The 25,632-nt window shown below is 46.6% G+C and overlaps 1 long non-coding RNA gene across 1 annotated transcript; it reads left to right on the top strand.

Moving 5' to 3' along the window:
- Positions 1-1,338: 1,338 nt before the first annotated feature.
- Positions 1,339-10,591, top strand: LOC117096520. Its single transcript, XR_004442511.1, has 3 exons — positions 1,339-1,513; positions 4,158-4,228; positions 10,370-10,591. It is a non-coding gene; the product is annotated as an uncharacterized LOC117096520 (long non-coding RNA).
- The last annotated feature ends 15,041 nt before the right edge of the window (positions 10,592-25,632 follow it).

Genomic DNA, 25,632 nt, shown 5'->3' with positions numbered 1-25,632 from the left:
AGATAGTTTGTTACTCACAGTTCCTAAGAGAAGAAGGCACAGCCTGCATGGGGTGCCACGTGGGGAAGCACTGGGTTGGGGAACAGAGGCAGAGGGAGAGGGAGGCAGGGTGGACAGGGCTGGGATTGGCTAGTTTGAACACTTTCAGTGGGCTCTGGGTCGTAGGGACTGTCCCTAGTCGTCTGCTCCCTGGCCCTGGGGTCATTAGGGGAGGTGCATAGTGGTTTGGAGCAGGAAAGCTGAATAGAGGAAGTGGTTTGGGTATGAACTCTGGATTGGTTCGTTTACATTTTAAAAGCATCCTCCTGGGTGAGTTGTTTAATATCTTCAGGAGTTGGCTGAAGAGAATTTGATCAGCAGGACTCTAGAGGTCAAAGCATAAGAAAATAAGGGACATAATGTACTGACACATTGTGTAACAGAGGCCCACACTGCGCCTAAGCCCCCAACAATGTTGAGAGGTTTAATGACTTTGTTTGTTTGCTTGTTTTGGAAACAGGGTCTGGCTCTGTTGCCCAGGCTGGAGTGCAGTGGTGTGATTATAGCTCACAGCAACCTCAAACTTCTGGGCTCCAGTGATTCCCCTGCCTCAGCCTCCTGAGTAGCTGGGAATACAGGTATGCGCCACTACACCCAGCAAATTTCAATTTTTGTAAAGGTGGGGTCTTATTTTGTTGCCTCAGCTAGTCTCAAACTCCTCAAGTGACCCTCCTGCCTCAGCCTCCCAAACTGCTGGGATTATAAGCATGAGCTACTATGACTGGCCTTAATGACATTTTTAAAAGCATTTGTAAATGATGTTGTTGAGAGTTATTCCAACACACTTACCATATAACACATTTGTTAGTCATCTGCTCTTAGAGATACATATAACAATAGGATGTATCTATCCTTCTTTCCCACCTCCTGACACCACTACCAAACAAATACCTTTCTTGGCCTCAGTGACTCTAAATGAACTCAGTTTAGATCAAACATGACAGAAGAAAAGATGAAGGTGTATATTTAATTCTAATTTCCCCTTCTGAGAAACACTGTATTTTCATTAGAGGCATGGGTTGCCTGGGAGATATGGTTATCAGGCCGGATTTTCAGTTGTCTGCAAAGTAACATGGATATTACCAAAAAGAGTTCTCATGCAATTGAATGATTAGGGAAAGGACCACCTGGATGGATGAAGCTGTTGGTCTCAGCTGTGCACTCTTGCTGCCAGATTGCAGGGCTTACCTATCTCCTGACACTGGGCGGTTTCCTAGCTAGTCACACAGATACCTAAGTCGGTCAGGTGCTCACAGCAAGACTACTAAGTAGTTGCTCACTCCGCAGGAGGAGGGGAAAGAGCTCGTCTGCTGCTTGCCGCAATGTTTGCTGCTCACTCAAAAAGTGCTGGGCCCTTGACCCTGGATTCCTCTGCTGCAGTGCATCCCACTGAGTGTGTAGCCCTCACCTGGGCCTGTTGTGCCATGGGACTCGGGGCAGGACGCCGGCTGCAAAGATGCTAGCGCTCTCTGAAGTAAGTGAGAGTGCTGTGAATAACATATTTTGTCTCTGATCCAGGAGTGTCATGTCTTCTGTCAGAATCCATGAAACTTGTTAGCTCACAGCTGGGGTAAAACCTTAAAGCTTCCATAGGTCTTGACATAAGAATCCAGCTATTGCATTCAAATGTAAGTAGTATATATTACAAAGCAGCTGTCAGTCCATGGAACAGGGAGACCTTGTGCTTAGGCAAGAGAGGCACCTGGCAATGAACACCAATGGCCGTTTTAAAAAGGAGGCAGGTGCTTCTACTTCATTTGGATCTTAGGCAGTAGGGCATTCACATAAGATCATTGCTGGTTTGAAGGAAAGAACCAAAAAAAAAAAAAACAAAAACAAAAAAACACAACCTTTTAGTGTTTAGTATGTATAATGTTTCCAGCAAATTGATGAAAACTCCTAGAAGGGGTCACTGGAAAGGAAAACCTTAAAATGATGATGATCTGTAGGGTGATTTTCCTGAGAGAAAAGCATACTTTGCACTAATGGCTACCTTCCTAGTGAATTCATCTGGAAGCCAAAGAGGATAATTCCCAGCAGCCAGCCTCCACCCCAGGGGATCTGTCCCCCAGTCATCCAGACAGCAATGCTGATGGTGGACAGTGGGGCAGCCCAGAGCCCAGTCCTTCCCTCACCCTTCCTGCCTGAAGTCCCGTCCCTCCATCAGCAGGGAGTGTTGTCAACTCGTTAACCACAGAGCAGGACATGGACGACTCCTCGTTTCCTTATGTCTCTTTTAAGCACGGCTCCATTGCACCCATGTTCAATTTTAGCCTCAGCGTCTGCCCTTAGCCACAAGTTCCCGGCATCTCCGTGGGAATTCATGATTGTGAGAGGAAGACAAGCACCTGTGTGAAGGGATGATTCACCCTCTCCCTTGAGAGTTTCAGTCTCAAAGCTGCCAGCAAATGGGTCTTGATGGAGACAAGTAGGAGACTGAGTATTTGGGCAGATGTCATCATTTTAAATCTTTGTTGGGAGAAAAAAAAACCCCGAACAAAATCAAAACAAAAGCCCTGTCAAACGGCACTATAGCCCTTCTTTACGTAATTGCTAGGGGGTCAGAGTTGCAAACTGCATAGAGAAGTATTCCTGTTCTACGAGTCCTTTTAGGACAGGAAGAAAAAGCCATACAAAACGAGAAAGGCCTTGTTAAGGCTGGAAATGCTAACGTTTCACTAGTAGGTGTCTGCCCTCTATGCCATCTGCCCCTTGGGTTCTGTGGTCCCTCTCCTCACCTTCCCTCTGGCTGCCTCCCCATCCTTCGTCTCCTCCTTGCTTTTTGCTCAAGGTTGCCTTCTCTGCTTCTTAGTCACCTTTCTCATTTCTGTGGCTTCATTTTTGTCATTTTGTCCTTTCTCTTTTGATAGACCATGTTCTGGTTTGAGTTCTTTGTGCACACACGTATGTGTGGGAGATATAAAAAAAATTAATATAATGCAGTGGGCAAAAGCCTTAGGGCAGCTTGGAAACAGACCACAGCCTCAGCCTACTGCTTTGGATTCAGTACCTTGCTTCATCCTGCAAAAATCCTATGGAGCATGAATAGACCCATTTTACAGATGAGGAACTGAGGCTCACAGAAGTTGAGTAGCTTCCCGGGGGTCACACAGGTGGTATACTGTGGAGCCATGGCCAGCTCTACTGCTCACACTCTTCATTTCAGAATGTGTCTAGCTAAGGGGGCTGGAAGGGAAGTAAGCCTTGAGCAGTGGGGTAGCTTGGACACTGGAAGCAGCACACTTGGGTTCATAACTTGGCTTCTTCATGGACTAGCTCTCTGAGTTAGCCTTTCTGGGATTAATAATAGTGGTTCTCAGAGGGTCATTGTAAGGATTAAATGAGGTGATGGGGTGTCCCGACCCGCAGGACAGTCGAACGGGCCCTGGAAGGGGGAGTGGGAATGGAGGAGACAAGAAAACACGAGAAACGGAGACAAGACAAATAGCCCGCTCAAGGCTCATTTATTGAATGCAGGGTCATGCCTTATATAGGCTGGCAGAGGAAGAGGTTGGGCCAGGGCGGTGACGGGGGGCCGGGTCTTCTCAAATTACAATCGCGCATGCGCCGTGGGTTTGTACTTTTCCCGGGCGCGGGATCGCGCCTGCGCCCTAGGCTGCATGTCTTCCTGGGCGGGAAAATGTTTGCGGGCGCGCGGGAAAGGTTGGCGCGCGCGGGAACAGTTTAGGCGCGCCCGGGAAAAACTTAGGCGCGCGCGGGAAAAGCTTTGGGCGCGCGCGGGAACAGTTTTGGGCGCGCGCGGGAACAGTTTTGGGCGCGCGCGGGAACAGTTTTGGGCGCGCGCGGGAAGGGTTTATAATAAAGAACCCGGAAATGTGCCGTCTTGTCTCCGCTTTGCGGAGATCAAGCAACAGAGGTCGGCTAATTCCGGGCCTCGTGGCTCCGGACAATGGAGGAAAAGGTACTGTGCCTGGCGCATAGTAAATGCTTCATTAATGTAACTAGGTCTGAAACCTAGGAGTCATCCTGGAATCTTCCCTTTTTCTCACATCCCACATCCAATCCATCAGCAAGTCCTGTCAGTTCTACCTTCCATATATCTAAACCCAGTCACTTCTCACCACCACCTGTTAACCTCAGTCCTTGTCTCTTACCAGGTGATTGAAACTTCCAGCTGGCTCCGGGTTTCCACTCTTGACCCCTTCAGCCAGGACGATCCTGTTAAAAGGTAAGTCAGATTACACCCAACGTTTGGAACCCTCTGAAGATATCCGATGTTACTGCACAAAGTTAATAGCTGAGGCCCAACAGTGGGATGCTTAAGCCCAATAGCAGCACTTTATAAACTGTAATGTGCACGTGAGCTACTGAGGATGTTGTGAAAGTGCAGCTCTGACTCAGTGGGTCTGGGGTGGAACCCAAGGTTCTGCATTTCTATCAAGCACTCCGCTGCTGCTGCTGCTGGTCCAAGACCCTGGTATTGAATAGCCAGATGCTACATTATCTGCACTCCACCTCCACCTTATCTCCTCTGTTATTCCCTTGCTAAACCTGCCCACCTTCATTAGCCTCCTTGTTGTGCCTCAATGCACCAAGTAAGTTCTACCTGAGGGCCTTTGCACCTCCTGTTTCTCTCTGTCTGGGAAATTCTATCTCCAGACACGTGATTAGCACACTCCCTCACTTCCTTTAGGTATTGACTCCAATGTCACCCTCTCGGGAAAGGGTTGTCTGACATCTGTTCTTAAAATTGCATAACCCACCCCCAGCAACACTATTGGTTTTCATTCTCTTTTCTTTTGTTCATAGACTACAACTTTCTACATCATACATATCATACTTATTTTGGTTTTTGTCAATCTTTCCCAGCTAGAAAGTAAGCCTTTTTTCAAAAGGTGAATTTATTTTTATTTATTTGTTTTTAATTTTTTAAATGTTAGATTCAGCGGGCACCTGTGCAGGTTTGTTACATGGGTGTATTGCATGATGCTGAGGTTTGGGCTTCTAATGATCCTGTCACCCAAGTAGTGAACATAGTACCCGATAGGCAGGTTTTCAACCCTTGACTCCCTCTTTACCCTCTTTTGGGATCCCCCACGCTTATTGTTCCCATCTTTGTGTCCCTGTGTACTCAATGTTTAGCTCCCACTTATGAGTGAAAGCGTGGTATTTGGTTTCCTGTTTCTGCACTAATTTGCTTAGGATAATGGTCTCCAGCTGCAACCATGTTGCTGCAAAGGACATGATTTCATCCTTTTTTATGGCTGTGTAGTATTCCATGGTATATATGTACCACATTTTCTTTATCTAGTTCACCAGTGATGGGCACCTGGGTTGATTCCATGTTTTTGCTATTGTGAACAGTAGTGCGATGAACATATGAGTGCAAATGTCTTTTTGGTAGAAGGATTTATTTTTTGGGGGGGGGTATATACTCAGTCATGAGATTGCTGGGTTGAATGATAATTCTACTTTTAATTCTTTGAGGAATCTCCAAACTGCTTTCCACAGGGGTGAAATGAGTTACATTCCCACCAACAGTGTATAAGTTATTCCCTTAACAATCTCACCAACATCTGTTATTTTCTGACTTTTTAACAATAGCCATTCTGACTGGTGCGAGGTGGTATCTCATTGTGGTTTTGTGTCTAATCATCCTGTGATGATTTGTGATGTTGAGCGTTTTTTCATGTTTGTTGGTCACATGTATGTCTTCTTTTGAGAATTGTCTTTTCATGTACTTTGCCCACTTTATAACCAAGTTAGCTTATTGATTTGTTTAAGTTTCTTATAGTTTCTGGATACTAATCCTTTGTTGGATGCATAGTTTAGAAATATTTTCTCCCATTCTGCAGTTTATCTGTTTACTCTGTTGATAGTTTTTTTTTTTTTTTTTTGCTATGCAGAGGCTCTCAGAAGCAAGCTTGTTGAGGTCACACAGCCTTGTCTCTTTGTTCGGTGCTATATATCCTCAGTTACAAGAAAAGTGCCTGGTATATCAAAGACATTCAGTAAATACATGTCAATCAAATTATTATTATTTTATTCCTGCTATCCAGATAGCATTGAAACAAGCCCCCTAAAAACAAAACAAAAATGAAAAATAAAAAACAAAACAACAACAAAAAACCCTGTCTTGTTCCATTCAGACTATAACAAAATATCTTGGGTTGGGTAGCTTACAAACAGCAGAATTCATTGTCCACAGTTCTGGAGGCCGGGAAGTCCAAGATCAAGGTACCAGAAGATTCATGTATAATGAGGAGGGTTCCTCATAGTCGTTGCCTCCTATGTGTACTCACAGGGTGGAAGAAAAGGGGCAAATAAGTTCTCTCAAGCTATGAATAAAGGCATTCATCCCATGCATGAGGATGGAGCCCTCATGATCTAATCACCTCCAAAAGACCTCACCTCTTAATACTATCACATGGGGGAATAAGTTTCAACATGAATTTGGGGGGAAAACATTCAGATGTTTTTGAGATCATAGCAGGCCCTCCCTCTCCCCTCCCCCCTCCAAAAAAAAAAAAAAAAAAAACAATTGGCAGGTCCTCTGCCACACTACAGGTATTCAGTGATTTCTCTGTAAATTGAGTTTCTGTACTTTAAAAGCAAAAGCTTGCTTCTGTCTAATGTATTTCTATGGTGTGTGCTGGGTCAGTTGTTGAGAGTTGAGGCAGAATGTAAAATCCTGAGCAGAGACTGTGTGGGAAGACAAATTACAAAGTGCAGCTGGATGGCCAGGCTCAGCTGCCTCAGTCTTGCATACAGAGCATGTTTTCACATTGTCTCCAGTTTCATTACTTTGTGCTACTCTTGGGTCCATTCTCCAGACCAAGCCTGAGTTCCTGATTGCTCAGCAGGGCTGCCCGTGTTGGGGGGAGCCTTACACCCATCTCGTTGCTACAGATCTTGGTCTTGAGTTAGGACCACCTTAGACCCATCCGGTTTCTCCAGATCTTAGTCCTGAGTTAGGACCAGACTCTTGTCAGGCAGCCCTTTGGCTTCCCGAGAGAGAACATTCTTGGTCTCCCACTCACAAGGCATACCCCCAACTTAATACCTTTCCTGGATTCTTTCTAGCCCCTTGGTGGTGACTTGTTTTCAAGCATTCCTAAATGCATGTTCTAAAATTCTCTAATTAATGATGATGAGGCTTCCCTGGCTGCAATCAGATCATGTTCATTTTTTATTTTGCTTCCTTAGTGAATCAGCTTCCTTGTGTCTTTCTCCATGTCCCATCTGAAACAGATATATACATAAATTGAGGTAGTATTTTGGGATCAATTTTTCTGTAGAATATGCACAGGGTTTTCCCTGTTTTTACTTTTGCTGTGAGTCATCTCCCACAGCATTCTAGCCATAATGTCCAATGAAAAGGGCCGTCCTTTTCTATGTATTTATTTATCTGTGGCAAGAGCACCTGCCACGAGATCTATCCTCTTAACGATTTTAAGTACACAATACAGTATTGTTAACTGTAGACACAGTGCTGTACAGCAGATTTCTAGAACTTATTCATCTCGCATAGCTGACACTTTATACCCATTGAAAGTCAGCTCTCCATTCCCACTCCCCCCAGCCCTCGAGAACTACTCTTCTACTCTCTGTTGCCATGAGTTTGACTATTTTATTTTATTTTATTTTATTTTTTTTGCGGCGGAGTCTCGCTGTGTCGCCCGGACTGGAGTGCAGTGGCCAGATCTCAGCTCACTGCAAGCTCCGCCTCCCGGGTTTACGCCATTCTCCTGCCTCAGCCTCCCGAGTAGCTGGGACTACAGGCGCCCGCCACCTCGCCCGGCTAGTTTTTTTGTATTTTTAGTAGAGACGGGGTTTCACCGTGTTAGCCAGGATGGTCTCGATCTCCTGACCTCGTGATCCGCCCGTCTCGGCCTCCCAAAGTGCTGGGATTACAGGCTTGAGCCACCGCGCCCGGCCGAGTTTGACTATTTTAGATATCTCATATAAAGGGAATCATGCAAAGGACTTGAATAGACATTTCTCCAAAGAAGACATACAAATGGCCAAAAGTCATACGAAAAAATAATCAACACCACTAAACATCAGGGAAATGCAAATCAAAGCTACAATGAGAAAGGCTAATTCCTTGCCTCTGTAAAATGACACATTGTTTTTCTAATAAGCTTCCATTTTCTTTAAGTTTGCTTAGTTGGGTTCTACCACTTACAATAATAATAACACCAATAATTTAATTAAACTAAGTGCTTAATATGTGCCAAGTATTTCATATTTAGATAACTTTCAATCCCAGAGGAATCCACTTTACAGATAAAGAAACGGAAGCACGAAAAGAGAGGTTAAGTAACTTGCCCAAGTCACTTGGCCAGTAAGCAGCAGAGGCAGGATTTGAATTTGCAATCTGATGCCAAGGCCTACATCCTTCACCACAGTGATGTAGACCCTCTCCCAAAAGGAGCATGGTGTCTCTCCTGTGGGCAGCCTCTCCGCATCTCTCTTTTAGGACAGATTCTCACAGGTGTAACTTGTATCTGATCTTAACCACACAGAAACAATGTAGAATAACGGCAGGCATCATTTGTTCCCCAATAATGTCTTTGGGTTCTAGATGAAAACATAGAGAAGGAGAGAAATGCCATGAACAAACTTGTGGCACCATGATTACGCCTGTTGTTTCAGATGCATTTCTTTTAAAATGATAGGACACTGGCCTGCCTCAAAGTCCTATTAAAGGCAAATCCAGAAGTAAAATAGCTTCGGTTATACCTGTGGTTGGACATACCTCAGTTTCTCTGGTCCCTACCCCTCTCCTCCATCAGCCAGAAGTTTTTGTAGCATGGAAAATACCAGGGAAAAAAGAATTTCACTAGACAGGAAGAGAAAAGCATCAGCTGTCATTTAAGGGAATTGAGGAATTAGGTCCCATGAGAATACTAGTAAAAGTCTTGGTTAAAAATAAAAACATCTATCTTGGCTCTAATAGATAGAGGGGTGCGCCTGAACTCACCGAAGTGTCTGAATAAAGATGAGCATTTTCCTGGCAGGAGACATAGAATTCTTTATTGATACTTATCTGTGGCAGCAAAGTTTGTGATGAAGAGATACTCTCCAGCCAGCCCAGAGGGAGGGCGTTTGGAGACACAAATGGTCAGGGGCTGGCTTAGAGGGGACTGGGCATTGAGACTAGAGACGTAAGGTAGGTAGGATGGGAGTGTGTTATCAATCTCGCTCATGGTCAGTGAGCAATTAGATGTACTTTAGCTGATCATAGCAGATGCTCAGTTTTTTTCACATTTTCAGAGATAGGGTCTTGCTATGTTGCCCAGGCTGGCCTCAAACTCCTGGCTTCAAACCATCCTTTTACCTCAATCTCCCGAAGAGCTGGGATTACAGGCACCACCTCATCTAGCTCTCAAATAGTTTTGAATACATTAGAAATAAAAATCGCTTCAATGTATTGAGCACTCTCTATGCCAAGGACTGAGCTGAGTGTTTTGCTTATCTAAATGCCTCTCCCAAAAGGCATTTGGTGACCATCCTTCCGCAACGGTCAGTTGGACGTGTCCACTTGACGAGGCTGTTACTACCCAGTTGTGGAGTCAAATATTAATCTAGGTGTTGCTGTGAAAATGTGGTTTGTAGATGTGATTAACATCTATCATCCGTTGATTTTAAGTAAAGGGGATTAAAAGGGTGGGCTTCAGCCATCAGTTGAAAGGCCTTATGAGCAAAACCCAACGTTCCCATAGGAGAAGAAATTCCCCCTCAAGGCTGCAGTATCAGCTCCTGCCTGAATTTCCAGCGTACAGGCCTGCCCTACAGACTGCAGACGTGCTAGGCCCCATAATCTTTTTTCTCTTTTTTTTTTTTGAGATGGAGTTTTGCTCTTGTTGCCCAGGCTTACTGCAACTTCTGCCTCCCAGGTTCAAGCGATATTCCTGCCTCAGTCTCCCAAGTAGCTCGGATTACAGGTGTGTGCCACCACACCCGGCTGATTTTGTATTTTTGGTAGAGACGGGGTTTCACCATGGTGGTCAGGCTGGTCTTGAACTCCTGACCTCAGGTGATCTGCCTGCCTTGGCCTCCCAAAGTGCTGGGATTACAGGCGTGAGCCACTGCACCCAGCCTTAGGCCCCATAATCTTGTGAGCCAATTCCTTAAAACCAATTTCTTAATATACGTAAAAGACACACACACACACACACACACACCCCTCCTGTTGGCTGTTTTTCTGGAGAAACCTGACTGATATATCTTCTAACAATCCTATGATTATCCTCATTTTTTAATTGAGGAATTTGAGCCTCAGAGATATTAGGAGACTTGTTCACAGTCACACAGCTAGTAAAAGGTAGGGCTATGCCAGTTTCTAAGATCTGGACTTTTCCAGGATAGCTGAAATCCAAGAAGTGCAGCCAGGGAGTTCTGGAGAAACGAGTGCTCGAATGCAGGTTACCTCTGCCGTCATCTGCAGAAAAGTTATCAGGAGTCTGGGCTGAAGTACAAGTAAAGTTCTTGAAGTACAATTCTCAGAGAACCAGCTTCTTCACAACCTTGACATCACTAACAACCCATTGCTGGCCTGCTGCTATGCTGGCACCCTCGACTTTTCTCACCCAAGCTAATGGTATGTGCATTCTGGCTGCCTGGGCCGCCTGCCTCTCTGTGAGTACGTGGGCCACCATGCTGCGTGGCTGCTGGATGCTTCAGTGTAACAGTTGCCTGGTCTGCCTCCTGCATTTCAGTCTATAGGACAGACTATGTGTCATCTTGCTCACCAGCAAATTCCAAGCATGCAGCTCAGAGCTAGCCACATAGTCTACTTCATCAGCCTGTGCAGAAGGAAGTCATGAATGGCTGCTGTGACATTTCTACTTTGCAGGTTGATTTGAACTTTGTCTGCATCCTACATTTTTTCAAAGGTGCTTAAAAGAGGCCGATAGCCCCATGACCTGAAGTCATTACAAATCTAGAGCTCGGATCTCAGCTGCAGGATTAGCTGCCAATGAATGAATGGACAGCTTGCCGCCGGTTATCAGCGAAGTGCCCAGTGCCTTCCTGCACTGGCCAGGAAGACACAGCTTGAGAACATCACCGTCATTCCTGGGTGGTCTCCTCACAGGAAGTCCACGCTCATGCCATGCCCCTTGGAGCAGGCTGTCAGAATCAATAAGCTAGAGATGTATTTGCAAAGACCTGTCATTTCACGTGTAACAGGAGCAAACGTTTAGAAAATGAGCATTCCTTTAGACTCGGTAAACATCCGCAGGACAGGCAGAAACTGGCATTTAGGATAAAGGGAGCTGGGCTAGAAAGGGGTGGGGAGAGCTGGATGTTTATCACGTGAATGTCAGGCTGTCGCCCTGAAACAGCTGGGGAATTCTCATTGAGCTGAGTGGTCTGGTGTAACATGTAAAATCATGATAGAAATAAAAAGAATCCTGGCTTAGGATTAGACGATTGAGACAAGGCCTGAAACCTTCCAGGCCTTCATTTCATTATCAGAGTAACCGGTCATCAGGAACATCCCTGAATTTTTAAGATAGGATTGCCTCGAACTTCTGCTTCTACAGCTTCAAGGTCTAAAGTCCTTGCTGCATTTGTGCAAAGCCCTGGAAGCTTCACTCTCGGCTCCCTCCTTATGTCCCTTCTTGTGGGTACTGCCTCCCTTTCACTGGGCACCGAACTAGACCCAAAACTCAGCACCTTTGCTTGTTTCCTCTCATGGAATCCATCCGCTCTTGCGAAGATCTGCAAACCACAAGATGAGTATCCCAGGACGGCAAAGGGCTTCATCGTGTCTGGGTGGTGAGTATATGGGGCCCACGGCTGGCCTCCAGGCACTGCCACGGTGTCTCTGAGTCCCACAGCCTCACACTGATGCCACCCCCACCTCCGCCAATCTCCAGCACCACACCTGAGACCCTTGAACTCCTGATGTGCCTGAAACCAGAGAAGTTCCTCACCACTCTCTTGTCTTACACCCTGCATAGGGCACCAGGATCCCCTCTTTGTGTGCTCACGTCTCTCAGAGGGTTTGGCTAAATAATCAGTCTGCTAAGATGCTGGCCTGAGGACAAACCTGGTGTCCACTGCCAGGCCATGTGGAGGAGCTCACCTGCCTCTGACCACAGAGCCACGCAGGACCCGTCTGGCTTCCTCTTCTCCTGCAGGGTTTTTTGTCTCAAGAGGTTCCTCAGTGGCTTGGTGAATGCAGCTATGGTTATGGTCCTGTTCTCCAGCCAAGTGGATGAATCGGGAGTGGATGTAGCTAAAGGTTGAACAGAGATCTCCACTGTGAAGGAACAAGTGAGTTCTGTACGCTTAGGCATCAGGAAGCCGGATTCATGTGCGCTCCAGAACACACCAGCCGGTGACCTTAGGCAAGTCACTCACTTTGCTGAGCCTCAGTTTCCATTTAAAAGGGACATAAGGTCATGTTTTCTATTTATTTCACAGTTTGTATGAAGCACAAATGAGTGCACACGTGTGAGAGAACATAATTTATTTTGCACAGACTCTCCATATAAGGTGTTACAAAAACACAAAACATACAAAAGGAGCCTATCTCTAAGTTTTCGGATTTGAGATTCTCCCCCGATGTCTGCCTGGAACAAAGCTATGTTGGGGATGAGCTCTAATTTTGCCCCTTTTATTGAGGGAGAGTCAGAATAAAATTCCACACTTGCTCACAGAAGCAGGAAGCTGAAAGCATTCCTTCACATAGTCAGGGCTCGGTTAGATCCTCATCTGAAAAGCATTTAAGCAGCGTGACTGAGTTTTAGGTGGTTTTCTAAGATTGAGAGGACATGCACCTGATGTTGAGCTTCTGCAGCTTTTTGTCACAATGGCAATGTTCTTCCTTGCTGAGCCAAGGCTATGTGTCCGGGGAGCAGTGTCGTGCAGGCAGCCTCACAGTTTACCACTTCAGCCAACCCATGTAACATAGCCAGACAAGCAGCAGGAGGGTAGACGGAGCTTCCCCCCGAGTTGGGGTATCACCCTGGTGTCCATGGGTCCATTGTTGTTTCTGACTCCCCCATACACGCTGATTCCTTCTCAGATTTCTCAGCTAGGTCAGCCTCCTGAGCCCTTGCATGTCCCTCAGCACTGGCTGAGAGCACAGGGGTTCTACCTAGTCTACATTTCTTTATCTTTGGTCTGTTCTGTTCCTTCAATTCTTAGGATAGGAAATCAAGATCTGGTTTATCAGTGTTAAGTACGAGATGTTCTTTAGGCATCCAAGCTAAGTAGGCAGTTAGATATAGTATTACTGATTTACTGCTGTGTAACGAATTATTCCTAAACTCAGTGGCTTAAAACAACAAATAATATCTTACAGTTTCTGTGGCAGAAGGCATCTGAGTGTGGCTTAGCTGGGTCTTACCTTTAGGTGCATTCCCCAGACTGAGCCAGCACTGATGGCTCCACTTATCCGCTTAGGAGGAAGCTGCAACCTGTTTGGCTCAGGGTATCTCACAGACTGAACTTGAGGAGCTGTGATCTTATCTGAAGGTTCTTCTGGGACGGATCTGTTTCTGAACTCATGCGTGTGGCTATTGGCAGGATTGGGTTCCTCCCAGGCTGTTGGACTGAGGGCCTCAGGCCCTCACTAGCTGTTGGCGGGAGGCTGTCCCCAGTTCCTTGGCATGTGAGCCTCTCTCCAGAGTGGCTCACAGCGCAGTAGCCGACCTTCATCAGAGTGAGCAAGCAGGAGAGCAAGAAAGGGCCAGCAAGACAGAGGCCTAATCTCAGAAGCAATCCAGCCCACCCTCAGGAAGCCGTGTGAACACCAGACAGTGGGGAAGATGGGAGTCGTCTCAGGGGCCACCTAGCAGAGCACATAAGCCTGACATTCTGGGGAAGACAGACATTGGCAAGCTGTCAGGTGACCTAGAGATGCAATAACAGGAGTGAATGTCCAAAGAAAAGATATCCTTGGCCTGAGCCCTGGATCCTCCAGCCTTTAGGAATAGGAATCCTGGAAGGAACAAGCAATGGAGTGAGAGCAGGAGGGTCAGGGAGGTCTGACAGCTGGTATAGGCTGAGGCTAATGAGAAATGACCACTAAGAAGTGGAAATGGAAGTGAAGGGATTGGGAAACGGGACCACAATTCTTAAAGAGGTTGCCTACTGAAAAGAGGAGCCTTTTCCCAATCTTCAGAGCTCAGCATACCTCTCCTCTTACTCCTCCACCCTAGCACATTAAACAATGAACCTATCAGGTGGCCATCCTGTCCTCCTGGGTCTCCTCTTAACTTAAGGCTGGTGGGGGAGTCCTAAACTCCTGGGAAATGGGGAAGAACTTTGAGGGAGGTCAGGCAGTACAAACCAGGAAGCATCTGCTGGAGAGAGAAAGGTTAGCGGCTCCAGCAAATCATTTCCCCAGGACTTTGATCCGTGTATTTAGGCCCCAGCAGGCAGATCCGGCTGGCTGAGTCAGCACCAGCACACTGTGCAGCGAACAGCCTGACTTTTCTCTGAGTTCCCCTAGAGCTGAATTGCAGGCCAGGCAGTCAAATGAGAAAAGGTGCAATTAAGTAAATAGAAACAAAGAAGAGAAATAACAACAGGCAAGCCAGTGAATTAGCGGCAGTGTGTGTGGTCTGTTTTCTGTCTTCCAAGACATTCCCTGGGCTTAGTATACTAGGTGCTCACTCATTCATTCATTCAGTAAATTCATTCACTGAGCATCTGTGTGTCTCAAGTCCAGCGTAGGTGCTGAAAGAGCATGGTAAGCAGAAGCCAACGATGGCCTTGTCCTCAAGGAACTTACAGTCTAGAAAAGGAGACAGCCGTGAATCCATGGTCACATGGATACATAAAAATTAGATTAGTGGGCTGGGCGCAGTGGCTCACAACTGTAATCCCAGCACTCTGGGAGGACAAGGCGGGCAGATCACCTAAGGTCAGGAGTTCGAGACCAGCCTGACTAACATAGAAAAATCCTATCTCTACTAAAAATACAAAATTAGCTGGGCATGGTAGCACATGCCTGTAATCCCAGCTACTCGGGAGGCTGAGGCAGGAGAATCGCTTGAACCTGGGAGGCAGAGGTTACGGTGAGCCTACATCGTGCCATTGCACTCCAGCCTGGGCAACAAGAGCAAAACTCTATCTAAGAAAATAAATAAATAAACAAATAGACTACTGGTAACTGACAAAGACTCTTTCCTTGACCAAGCTGACCAGGTTCCTCTCAGCACTCTTCTCAACTAGGCCCAAGCTCTGAGCTTGGCTCTTGTTCTGTACTTGTGGTGCTTATATCACCCAGTCTTTGCAAAAATCAGTTTAGTAAGAGTAAGTCAGTTTAGCAAGAATGCCCTTATCCTTGATATGTGATCACTCTCCCTGTTTGATCAAATTCCTCATTCCACACCCTCAATTTTTATCACCCTGCCTGCCTTCAGCAAGAATCCTAAGTCAGTTTAGCAAGAATCCCCTCCCTGTGAGGTCTTCTCTTAGTAATTTTCTATCCATCCACCCCTCACTCTGTTTCTTGGCTATAAATCCCCACTTGTTCTTATCGTATTAGGAGTTGAGCTCCATCTCTCCCTCCTGCTGCAAGAATCTTGACACCTATTGGAATCGTCCTGAATAAAGTCTTTTTTTTACTGTTTCCACAATGTCAGGATAATTTTTAATGTAACTGCTGAGAAGGCAAAATACCTGACACTGTGGAAGCAAAAGTGAATGGGGGATGTGACCTCGTCAGGGAGGCCAAGGAAGGCTGGCTTAAGGAAATGACACTTGAGTTGAAATCTAACATCTTAAGGCAGGATGTAAGTTAGAAATTATCCCAAACTTAGAAATAAAGCAAAAGGATGACCACAGGACTTTCAGTGACGTATTGAAACATTGTCTAAGAGGCGTAAGCACGGATCACCCAGTTCTCTAGGGGAGTATACCCGGTTTGACGTACTGGTAACTATTGATTAGGGCCCAAACTGTGTGAAGTTAAAGGTTAACTTGTAGGAGATTGTTAAGCTGCAAATGATTTTTTTTTTTTTGTCTGGTTGGAGATGTAAACATTTCTGTCCAGTGGGAAAGGTAACCTAAAAGGTCATAGTTATATTGTCCTGTAGGGTATTCACTTGCTTTGTATCTAACTTTGCAAACCTGTTTCAATATTCCTTTCCTGAGAAAGCATGTCAGTGTCCGTTCCACAAATACTCTTTGGGCAGTTTTACCTCCCTGTCCGTTCCCTCATTTGTGAGTGAAATCAGTCTTTATCAGGTGTTCAGTATATATTTGTATGAGAGTCATGCTTCTAATTATATACAACTCATACTTGGCCAGAGGTGGGCAGAAGACATTAAATAAGTATGGCGAGCACCTATTTACTCCGGACCCAACACCTGGACTTATTTTTTTCAATTTTCAGTTTTTGTGGGTACATAGTAGGTGTATCTATAGAGTACCTGAGGTATTTTGATACAGACATGCAATACATTATAATCACCTCAGAGTAAATGCGGCATCCATCACCTCAAGCATTTATCCTTTGTGTTACAAACAATCCACTTATACTCTTCTTGTTACTTTTAAATGTACAATTAAATTATTATTGACTATAGTCATCTTGTGCTATAAAATACTTGGTTTTATTCTTTTTTTTTTTTTTCTTTTTGAGATGCAGTCTCACTCTGTCACCCAGGTTGGAGTACAGTGGCATGATCTTGGCTCACTATAATCTCTACCTCCTAGGCTCAAGCAATCCTCCCACCTCAAGCTCACAAGTAGCTGGGACCACAGGCACATGCCACCATGCCCGGCTAATTTTTTTTTTTTTTTTTTTGGTAGAGATGGAGTTTTGCCATGTTGCCCAGGCTGGTCTTGAACTCCTGAGCTCAAGAGATACACCTGCCTCAGCCTCCCAATGTGCTGGGATTACAGGCGTGAGCCACCACATCCCACCTTTTTCTTTCTTTCTAACTACTTTTTGTGCCCATTAACCATCTCACTCGCCACCCCAACCCCACTCCCCTTCCCAACCTCTTGTAACCATCCTTTTACTCTCTATCTCCATGAGTTCAATTCAAGACCTAGACCTTGGGCTCTGAGAAAACTTGGAAAAACCTAAATGTGGTCATTGTGTTCATGGATCTACCAGACTTATGAGTAAAAAAAGTAAGAGTTAATAAATTGTCTACTCAGCAAAGTGTCTCACTGCTACAGACACACTGTTTCCCATTCAGCAACAGTTGGGGGCTGTTGGTATCCATCTCCCAATACAAGTTTATGTATCTAAAAAGAATCCCCCTCACATTGACTCCTTTTGCATATTTTGCTACTGTCAGTGTCAGTGAGGCATTTTCCTCTCTACTCGCCAGGCTTGCAGTCTCAGTGCGTCTTTAGGTTCCTCTTCCTCTCCTTCCTCGGCCAGTTGCTCACTAAGTTCTGTCAATGCTTTCCTCAGCCACTCTTTGGGAACTGCCCCATTCTCTCTGTCCTGTGGTCCCCTCCCACTCCAGGTGCTGGGATCTGTAGCATCCTCTTCCCTCTCCAGGGCGTTCCACTTGTTATTGTCAGATTAATCTTCCTCATAAAAATGATGCTTCTCCATGTCACCGCCCTGTTTAAATCCTTGCGCACTTCTGCAGTTGTAACCCAGACTCATTTCCAGGCTTCCAAAAGCTTTCTACGGGAAAAGCCAAGTGAGGTGTTGGTCATAGTTTTTCCTTCTCGGAATCCTCAGAATGTCTCTCCCCATGCAGGCCTCCCCCAGCGGGGGGTTCTGAGGATAGCTTGCCAAGCCAAGAGACCCACTAATAAATTGATTAGACAATGAGTAGGTGCTTGATTCATGGGCAGCCGGCACGCGCGGCCTGACATAAAGAGCCACCCAACGGGAGCAGCCAGGCCTGGCTGGAAGCCACAGAGACAATCTGATCCTGTCCCGGGAGTCTTAACTCCAGACAGGAGCCGCAGAGGAGAGTCAGCGTGGGGCCGAGGGCTGGTCACCCAATCCAGAGCGCTGGTGGCAGCCACAGACGAGGGCACCGCCAGAGCTACATCGTGTTCTGAATGTTCTCTTGGTGCAGTAATTGTGTCTTTTATTTTCTATATTCTGATGCTTTGACGTCTGGGCCTTGCTAGCCCTGGAGGGACTGTCCCTCCCAGGGTTACCAGTTATTCCAAAGATAGAAAACTACTTCCACCCCCCCCCCACCCCCGGCAATGTGCTTTTCAAGTGCAAACCAACCCTCCACAGCCCTGCCCCAACCACCTCTCCACCTGCCCTAATCACTCCTCCCGCAGGGCCAAGTCCCTAACTAAGGACAGCCCATATACCCCAGAGCCCACTGAAACCAGCCCACCCTGAGCCTGCCTGCTCTGCCTTGCCCACACCTTCCAGCATGCGCCACAATAAGGGCCCTGTCCACAGGTCCAGCCTCTCCGGCGACCTCCCGACTCGCTCTGGGGCTCCCCTGTGTGCCCCCTCTCCACGTGGCATAGCATGCCCCCTCCTCTTGGAAACCGTAGCAAGCTATCTTTTTGCTGGCAGTTGTCTCCTATCTGTTTGCCTTACCATACCTCAAATTTTTAATTAATTCATGAGGTTTTAAAACACTCAGCTCCCACACTGCATTCCTGTCTCTCCGGAGTTTGGCAATGTGACTGCCCCTGCATTTTTAGAGGCAGGGCTGTGTGCTCTTCCTGCCTCATTCCTGCATCTCAGAGTCAACCCCCTTCACTTAAGGTGCTTCGAGTGTCTCTGCTCCTTGCAGTCTAAAAAAAGCCAACTTCAGGAATTCCCCATCTTACCCGTATCTGCTGACACCTTTTCTTCTACTACGCTCCTCAGACTCTCCGCTTCAACCATGTAAGCCATGTTTTCATTCTCGTGTGTTCCCGTTCTCCGTTATCTTGCTAATATAAGGTCTTCAAGGAATGCCCTCCCTCCTTTCCGTTGCCAGATGAATCTATTCTTCCTTCAAGACCTGACTTGTGTTTCATCTCTCCTGTGGTGGCTTCCATGACTCTACTTCCCCGGGTGGCTTCTCTGTGACTGTCTCTCAACACCTGCATCACCTACTCCCGGGACACGTCCAGGCAGCCTACGCCACCTTACACTAGTCAGTATTTACTTCTCAATATTCAGGAACCGTCTTTCCCTAAGGCTTTATGTTCTCTTGGTTCAGGGACCAAAGTTTTGATTTTGTGGGATGACAGGATGCATTTGATACCAAATACATCCCCCACATCTTCCTTCTCATTGAATTGCTGTATACAATTCCCAGTTCCCAGAACAGTTGTGGCCTATGGACCCAGGGCCTGGCCTACAGGGGAAGCCAGGTCCCTGCTCAACTCTAGTCTAGGCTTTTCCCGTTTGGGAGGTGAGGTCGGCCTGTCCCCAGCTTTACTGAATGGAGAGCGTGCGTTCATTTCCTAATATGTCAGGATTCTTGGGAAGATTTTATTTGCTTTAGTTTGCTGTCAGGCCTGGAAGGGAAGGTGAAGTGGGGAGTCAGCAAGGAGGGGCTGGACCACCTGGTGGGATGTTGGGAACTATTTTCTGTGCAGAGGCCAAAGCTGGGGCTGGGGGTGGGACACATGGAAATCAAACGTGTACTTCACAGTTTGGTCCTGGGCTGACCTGTTTATAATAAAAACATTTGGTTTGACTTCCACAGACTCCAACCCATGATGTCAATGTTGATGCATTTCAGGCCACATTCCTTTTAGTCTCCGGAGAAGTTCTTTACAAAAAGCATGAGAGGTGGAATCAGATAGTTCCTGGGATGATCTCCAGTCTGAGGCATCACATTTGCACTTTAAGCAAATAATTCAGATACTAAAATTCAAGCCCTAAATATGCCTTTTCAACTGCAAACTAATTATTTGTGTCTAAATCAATGGACGGTGTCTCTTTAAATGTTCCCTTCATTCCTCATGCATGCTATAATCAGCAGATGGCCCTACCTTCCCCCACCACCCCCTTTTAAACAGATCCTTCTAATAGCTAATATCCTGCAGTGACCGAAGCCATTAGAAGGATTAGGCCATTACTATCCTGTCCAGCAAACACACAATGCTCACGGGGATTGCTTTTTTTTTTTTTTTTTTGGTTGTTGTTTTTATGGATGAATCAGGGCCCGATGGTGGGTTGAAAAATCAAAAACAGGGACGGCCAAGGCTTATAGTCATTCTTTTCAAGGACACTCCCAAACAGCCTTAGGATTTGAGATTCCTTTGTTAGAATGATGGCAGATGTCAGCTTTGTGGCTAGTACAAGCTCCGAAAGGACGCAGTACGCAGACCTCTGTCCCTCATTTCCTTAATATCTAATACTCATCCTTTCCAGAGCACCACCACGACTCTCTCTTTGCTCTGCCTGTCCACACAGGCCTGTTTGTGCTGTCACAAGACAAGCAACCAGCAGCCCAGCCCAAAGCCACGTTGCAGGGCTCAGGACTGCTCTGAGACACTGCCACCCAGTGGCACTTCTGAAGCATAACAGCACATAGAAAGGAAGCAGGGAACCCAGTTTTAAAAGCATGGAGGGGGTAGGGGGTGCAAAAGCTGGCCTAGAATCTTGAGGCCAAGCTGCAGAAAAGCATGCTCCATGGCACGGAGGCAGGTAGCTAGTTTGGAGATGGCTAAATAGGGCAAGTGACAAAAACACGAAGAAAGGCAGCTGGAATATGGAGAGGAATAAAGAAATGTAATGACATGGAAAGCGTGAGCAGTCTCTTCTAAATGGAAGAAATACGCACTTTCTCTAAGTGAGAGCTGGAGCGAGATGACCGAAAGATGAGTCAATGGAGCCCTTTTTTGGAGTCGGCCTCAGTTCGGATTACTCAATATCTCACATGTCTGAGTTCTTACGGATCCTTGAGCTTTGCTGACTTTGGGGAAGTCATTGTACTTCAGTTTTGTGATCCGAAGGGGCTGAGCTGAACCTCTAAACAGCTTCTCTGAGCCCTAACAGTGAGTATGTTATTAAATACCTGAGATGCTGAGTGAACAAGAAATGCAGAAATACGGAAAATGCAGGCTGCGAGCAATCCTTAAATCTTGTGTTTGATTTCAAAACGCTGTGAGAGAGAACCTGAAAAATACATCCACTTACACCTTTGGTGGTTCGGCTCTTGTCAGGAGAGTGCATGGAAGGGACCCCTATCCCACAGGGCGTGGGTGACTCTACCTGCCATCTATCTTCCCTGAATCTGGGCAGCAAAGGCCAGTGCACTGAGATCTGGCACCTCCAGCACTTTCAGTGTAGTGGGAGAGAGGTTTAGAAGGAATTGGGCTTCTCTAACATTGAAGCTAAACCAGAAGTTAATGGATTAGTAATTTCATAGGCCTCCCTTTTCGGCAATATTTTCATTTTAAAAAGAAAACTTCTGTTAGAGGGCAAGTAATTCCAAAGAAATGAGATTCTGCTGGTTGAAATGTAAGAATCCAGCAGGCGGTGAGGGAAATTTGTTTTCTGGCTTCTCCAATCTAATCTGATAGTGACTGTCTTGCTTCAGTCGTTAATATTTCTCGGGAAAAAGCAAATGTGATCACTCTTTTAAAAACTGTTAGGATCACTTTCCTATCCAAGGTCTGAAAGAAGATTTGGGCTCAGGCTCCATTTGAAGAAATCCAGGTTGTATTTCCCCCAGCATTTAGGGTTTGATGGTTTCTGCTTATCTAAAGTGCTCACATTGCAAATATGAGCAGCAGGGCTGGGGATTTAAATTCTGTCTTGATGGGAATTTGAACTGAAATACTCTGCCCACTGCCACTTTATAAGCTGGGAATCATCAAGCTAGCTACAGATACCTCGAGGGGTCCTTGCAGTTGCTCAACATAAATCAGCAAAATGACAGGCAATTGACTTTGAAGACAGTGCTCACATGGCTGCGTGGCTGGAGCTGCTGGAAGCAGATGAGGGCATTTTCCTGTAAACATGATTGTGATTAGCACCAGAGTAAATAGCGAATCGGGCTCTATCTGTCAGACTCCAGTCTGCTCTGGATTTTTCATTAGGTAGAAATCAACATGTGACTCAGTGCAGCAAAGTTGGCAATGATAAGAAATAAGTTTCTATTTCAACACCTGGTGAATACTTCTGATTTTCCTAGAAGGTAAGCAAGAAGGAAACGATTTTGCCATGTTTTCACGTAGGGATAAAATAGGAGTGCGGGGATCAGTCCTTTCTCTGCAAGAGCAATTCAGCTTCTAGTCCAGGCTCTGATGCTATCTGACAAAATGTCTGGCATAGCTCAGATTTTGGTTAAGTGGAAAGGTTCACATTTGAAAGGTTGACCCTACCAGTGTCATCTGAGGTCACTAATTTATATGTGTAAAGAACCCAGGAAGGTAACATCAGTAGCTAAGCTGGCTGGAGGGGCTGAGGCCAAGTGGACTGTGCCGGCCCTGTCCAAGGAGGCAGGCTGACCCTGCTCCAGCATGGACTGCTGCCAACTGGGGCAGAAAGGCTTGGGTTGTCATATCAACTGGTTTTTCAAAAGAAGCCAGAAATTGGGATTTTCATGTAAAACACTAGGTGTGCCAAATCAAACATGTCTACAAACCCAAAAGCATCTAGCCTGTTTACAACCTTGTATTGGGCTACCTTCATGTTGGATTCCTCCACACTCATTCTAGCTACACTAGGTCTGTAAGCCATTTCAAAGGATTTCCAGAGAGAGCTTGCACAGACTCCCTTAGCAAGGAAATGAAAAATCTATCGGCTCTCCAGATCTAGAAGGTTTTTTTTTTTTTTTTAAATTCTAATTTAGATCTTTCGTGCTGCAGCATAAACCACTTCTTTTTATTCTCAATCAATGGAAATGAATCAACGGAAATGATAATCATAACTCGCATGGGAATTTTAAACTCAGTTGGCACTGAACAGAAGGAAACCTCTTAAATGCTCTGGAGCTCCGTTCTCTCAAAGGTAGCTTGTGCTATAGAGGAGTGAGAACAGTTGTAACTCTGGTGGGCACGGGTCAGGTCACCACCTGCTTTGGACCTCAGTTTTCTCCTTTAAAAATGGGTTTTCTCCACCTCATGGGCCCTGTACTGTGAAGAGTGGGTACTGGCTGACAGCAGGAAGATGTTTGTCTCCTCTGAGGTCAGCTCATCTGGCTGGGAATCTCAACACCACCACTTACTCCGTGTGTGACTCTGGGCAAATTTCTTACCCTTTCTAAACTGGGTGTCCTCATTTCTTTCTTTCTTTCTTTCTTTCTTTTTTTCTAAGACAGGGTCTCTCTGTCACCCAGGCTGGAGTACAGTGGTGTGACCACAGCTCACTGCAGTCTTGATCTCTTGGGCTCAAGTGATCCTCCCACCTCAGCCTCTCAAGTAGCTGGGACCACAGGCACATGCCACAACACCTGGTTAATTTTTGAATGTTTTAGGACATGTAGCCCAGGCTGGTTGGTCTTGAACTCCTGGGCTCAAGTGATCCTCTTGTCTTGGCCTCCCAAAGTGCTGGGATTATGGGTGTGAGTCACTGTGCCCAGCCTGAGTGTATTTGTGTGTGTTTGGTGGGGGTTGGGGGAAAGGTGTCACTCTGTTGCCCAGGCTGGAGTGCAGTGGCACAATCTCTGCTTACTGCAGCCTCTGCCTCCTGGATTCAGGCGATCATCCTGCCTCAGCCTCCGGAGTAGCAGGGATTGTGGATATGCACCATCATGCCTGGCTAATTTTTGTATTTTTGGTAGAGATGGGGTTTCACCATGTTGGCCAGGCTGGGTCTCAAACTCCTGACCTCAAATGATCTGCCTGCCTCAGCCTCCCAAATTGCTGGGCTTACAGGTGTGAGCCACTGTGCCCAGCCTGGGTGTCTTCATTTTTAAGACAGAGGTAAAATAGTGCTTTCTCCGTAGCATTGTGGAGAGGAGGAAATGGAAAGCTCTAAGTCAAAAGCTTGGCTCAGGCCCCGGCCCTCAGAGGGCCTGGAAGGACTGGGCACAGTGGCGATGATGAGGAGGGAGGAGTCTAGGGTGATCCCAGGTTTCTGGGTGCCTGGGTGGATGAGGGAGCATTAATAAAGACAGATGATACCAGAGAAAGAACTGGGCTGGGAGACAGGTAGTTTCTTCAATTCAGGACATACTGAGTTGAAGTCGCCTCAGAACTTTTCAGGAGGAAAGGCCCAGTTGGAAGTTGAGAAATGGCTTTGAATACTTGGCTGGAAACAGTCTCAGCTATAAGCAGCTGTGGCAACTGTGCATGCGTGAGGATGCCTGGAGAGAGTGTAGCTTGAGAGGAGAAGAAATGCTAAGAGGACCAAAACTCCAAATGGGATGCTAAATGCTGACGCAAGCCAGGAAAGACTGAGATTGTGCATCCTGAGAGGTCAAGGGAAGACCTGCAGAAAGGAGCTTCCTGGAAACCAACAGAGAAATAGAAGATAAGGTTTCCATCTTCGATGGCTTTACAATCTGATGAAGGGGCCAAAACAGAAACACACGCAACAACCAAAGGACTTTCTCAAGACAAAATACCAACGAGGACCAATTAAAGCAGCCCCAAATAGTGTGGACATGCCGGGGGACTTCAGCAAGAAGGAGACACGGGAGGCAGGCAGGGTGCACCACGGGCTGTGGAGAAGACGTGCTTGAGCTGGGTTTGCAGAAAGGAATGCATCTGGGCTGGCCAGAGGCAGGGAAAGGGCATCCGGGTCACAGCTGGGCTGGAGACCAAGGTTCTGCAGGGTGGAGTCAGGATTCTGTAGGGTGGAGCAAGCCCTCTTCAGAAATATAGATGGTTTCAGGCAGAAATGTCGAGGCATTTTGCTCTGATGGAGCAAGTATTTTCTTCTAAATAGAGACTTTCTTCTCTTGTGTCACTTTTCTTTTTACTTTTTTCCTTTATTATTGGGCTCTGTTCCTCAGCTCCTTCTGTCACTCTAGAAGCTCGTTTCCTCCTACCTCTTCCCTCTGGGTGATATGCACACTTGAATGTCCCCAGTCAGAGGCAGACACTTTCCAGGTTGATTTTAATTTCTCTAGGAGCCTGAAAGGTTGGAAAGAGCATGGAATCTGAGCCCAGGGCCCTGGGTTAGAGCTGCTGCCAGTTACAAGCTGTGAAACTGTAAGCAAATCATGACATTCCACTGCGGTTGCTTCTGGAATGGAGAGGATGCTACTCCGCTCCTTCAGTTTGTGACGCATGCTATGTGAGGTCATCTAAGGGAAGCCATTAGGGAAACAGTGACAGCACAGGGGTGAGGAGCTCACATAACTCCTTGTCCTACATGGGACTGAGCTTCAGGGGACACTGTGGGGTCGAAGTCAGGGATTCTGTGGGGTGGTCAGGGGCTCTGTGGGTGGAGTCAGGGGCTCTTTGGGGTGGAGTCAGGGCTCTTTGGGGTGGAGTCAGGGCTGTGGGGTGGAGTCAGGGCTGTGGGTGGAGTCAAGGATCTGTTGGGTGGAGTCAGGAGCTCTGTGGGGTGGAGTCAGGGGCTCTGGTGGGGTGGAGTCAGGGGTCTGTGGGATACAGTCAGGGGCTCTGTTGGGTGGAGTCAGGGCTCTGAGTGGAGTCAGAGCTTTGTGGGTGGAGTCAGGGGTTCTGTTGGGTGGAGTCAGGGCCCTGTGAGGTGGAGTCAGGGCTCTGTTGGGTGGAGTCAGGCATTCTGTGGGTGGAGACAGAGCTCTGGTGGTGGAGTCAGGGCTTTGTGGGTGGAGTCAGGGGTTCTGTTGGGTG

The sequence above is a fragment of the Trachypithecus francoisi genome, unplaced genomic scaffold (assembly GCF_009764315.1).
Source record: "Trachypithecus francoisi isolate TF-2019V2 unplaced genomic scaffold, Tfra_2.0 Contig01461, whole genome shotgun sequence".
Taxonomy (NCBI): domain Eukaryota; kingdom Metazoa; phylum Chordata; class Mammalia; order Primates; family Cercopithecidae; genus Trachypithecus; species Trachypithecus francoisi.
This window is presented reverse-complemented; position numbering and strand designations above follow the sequence as displayed.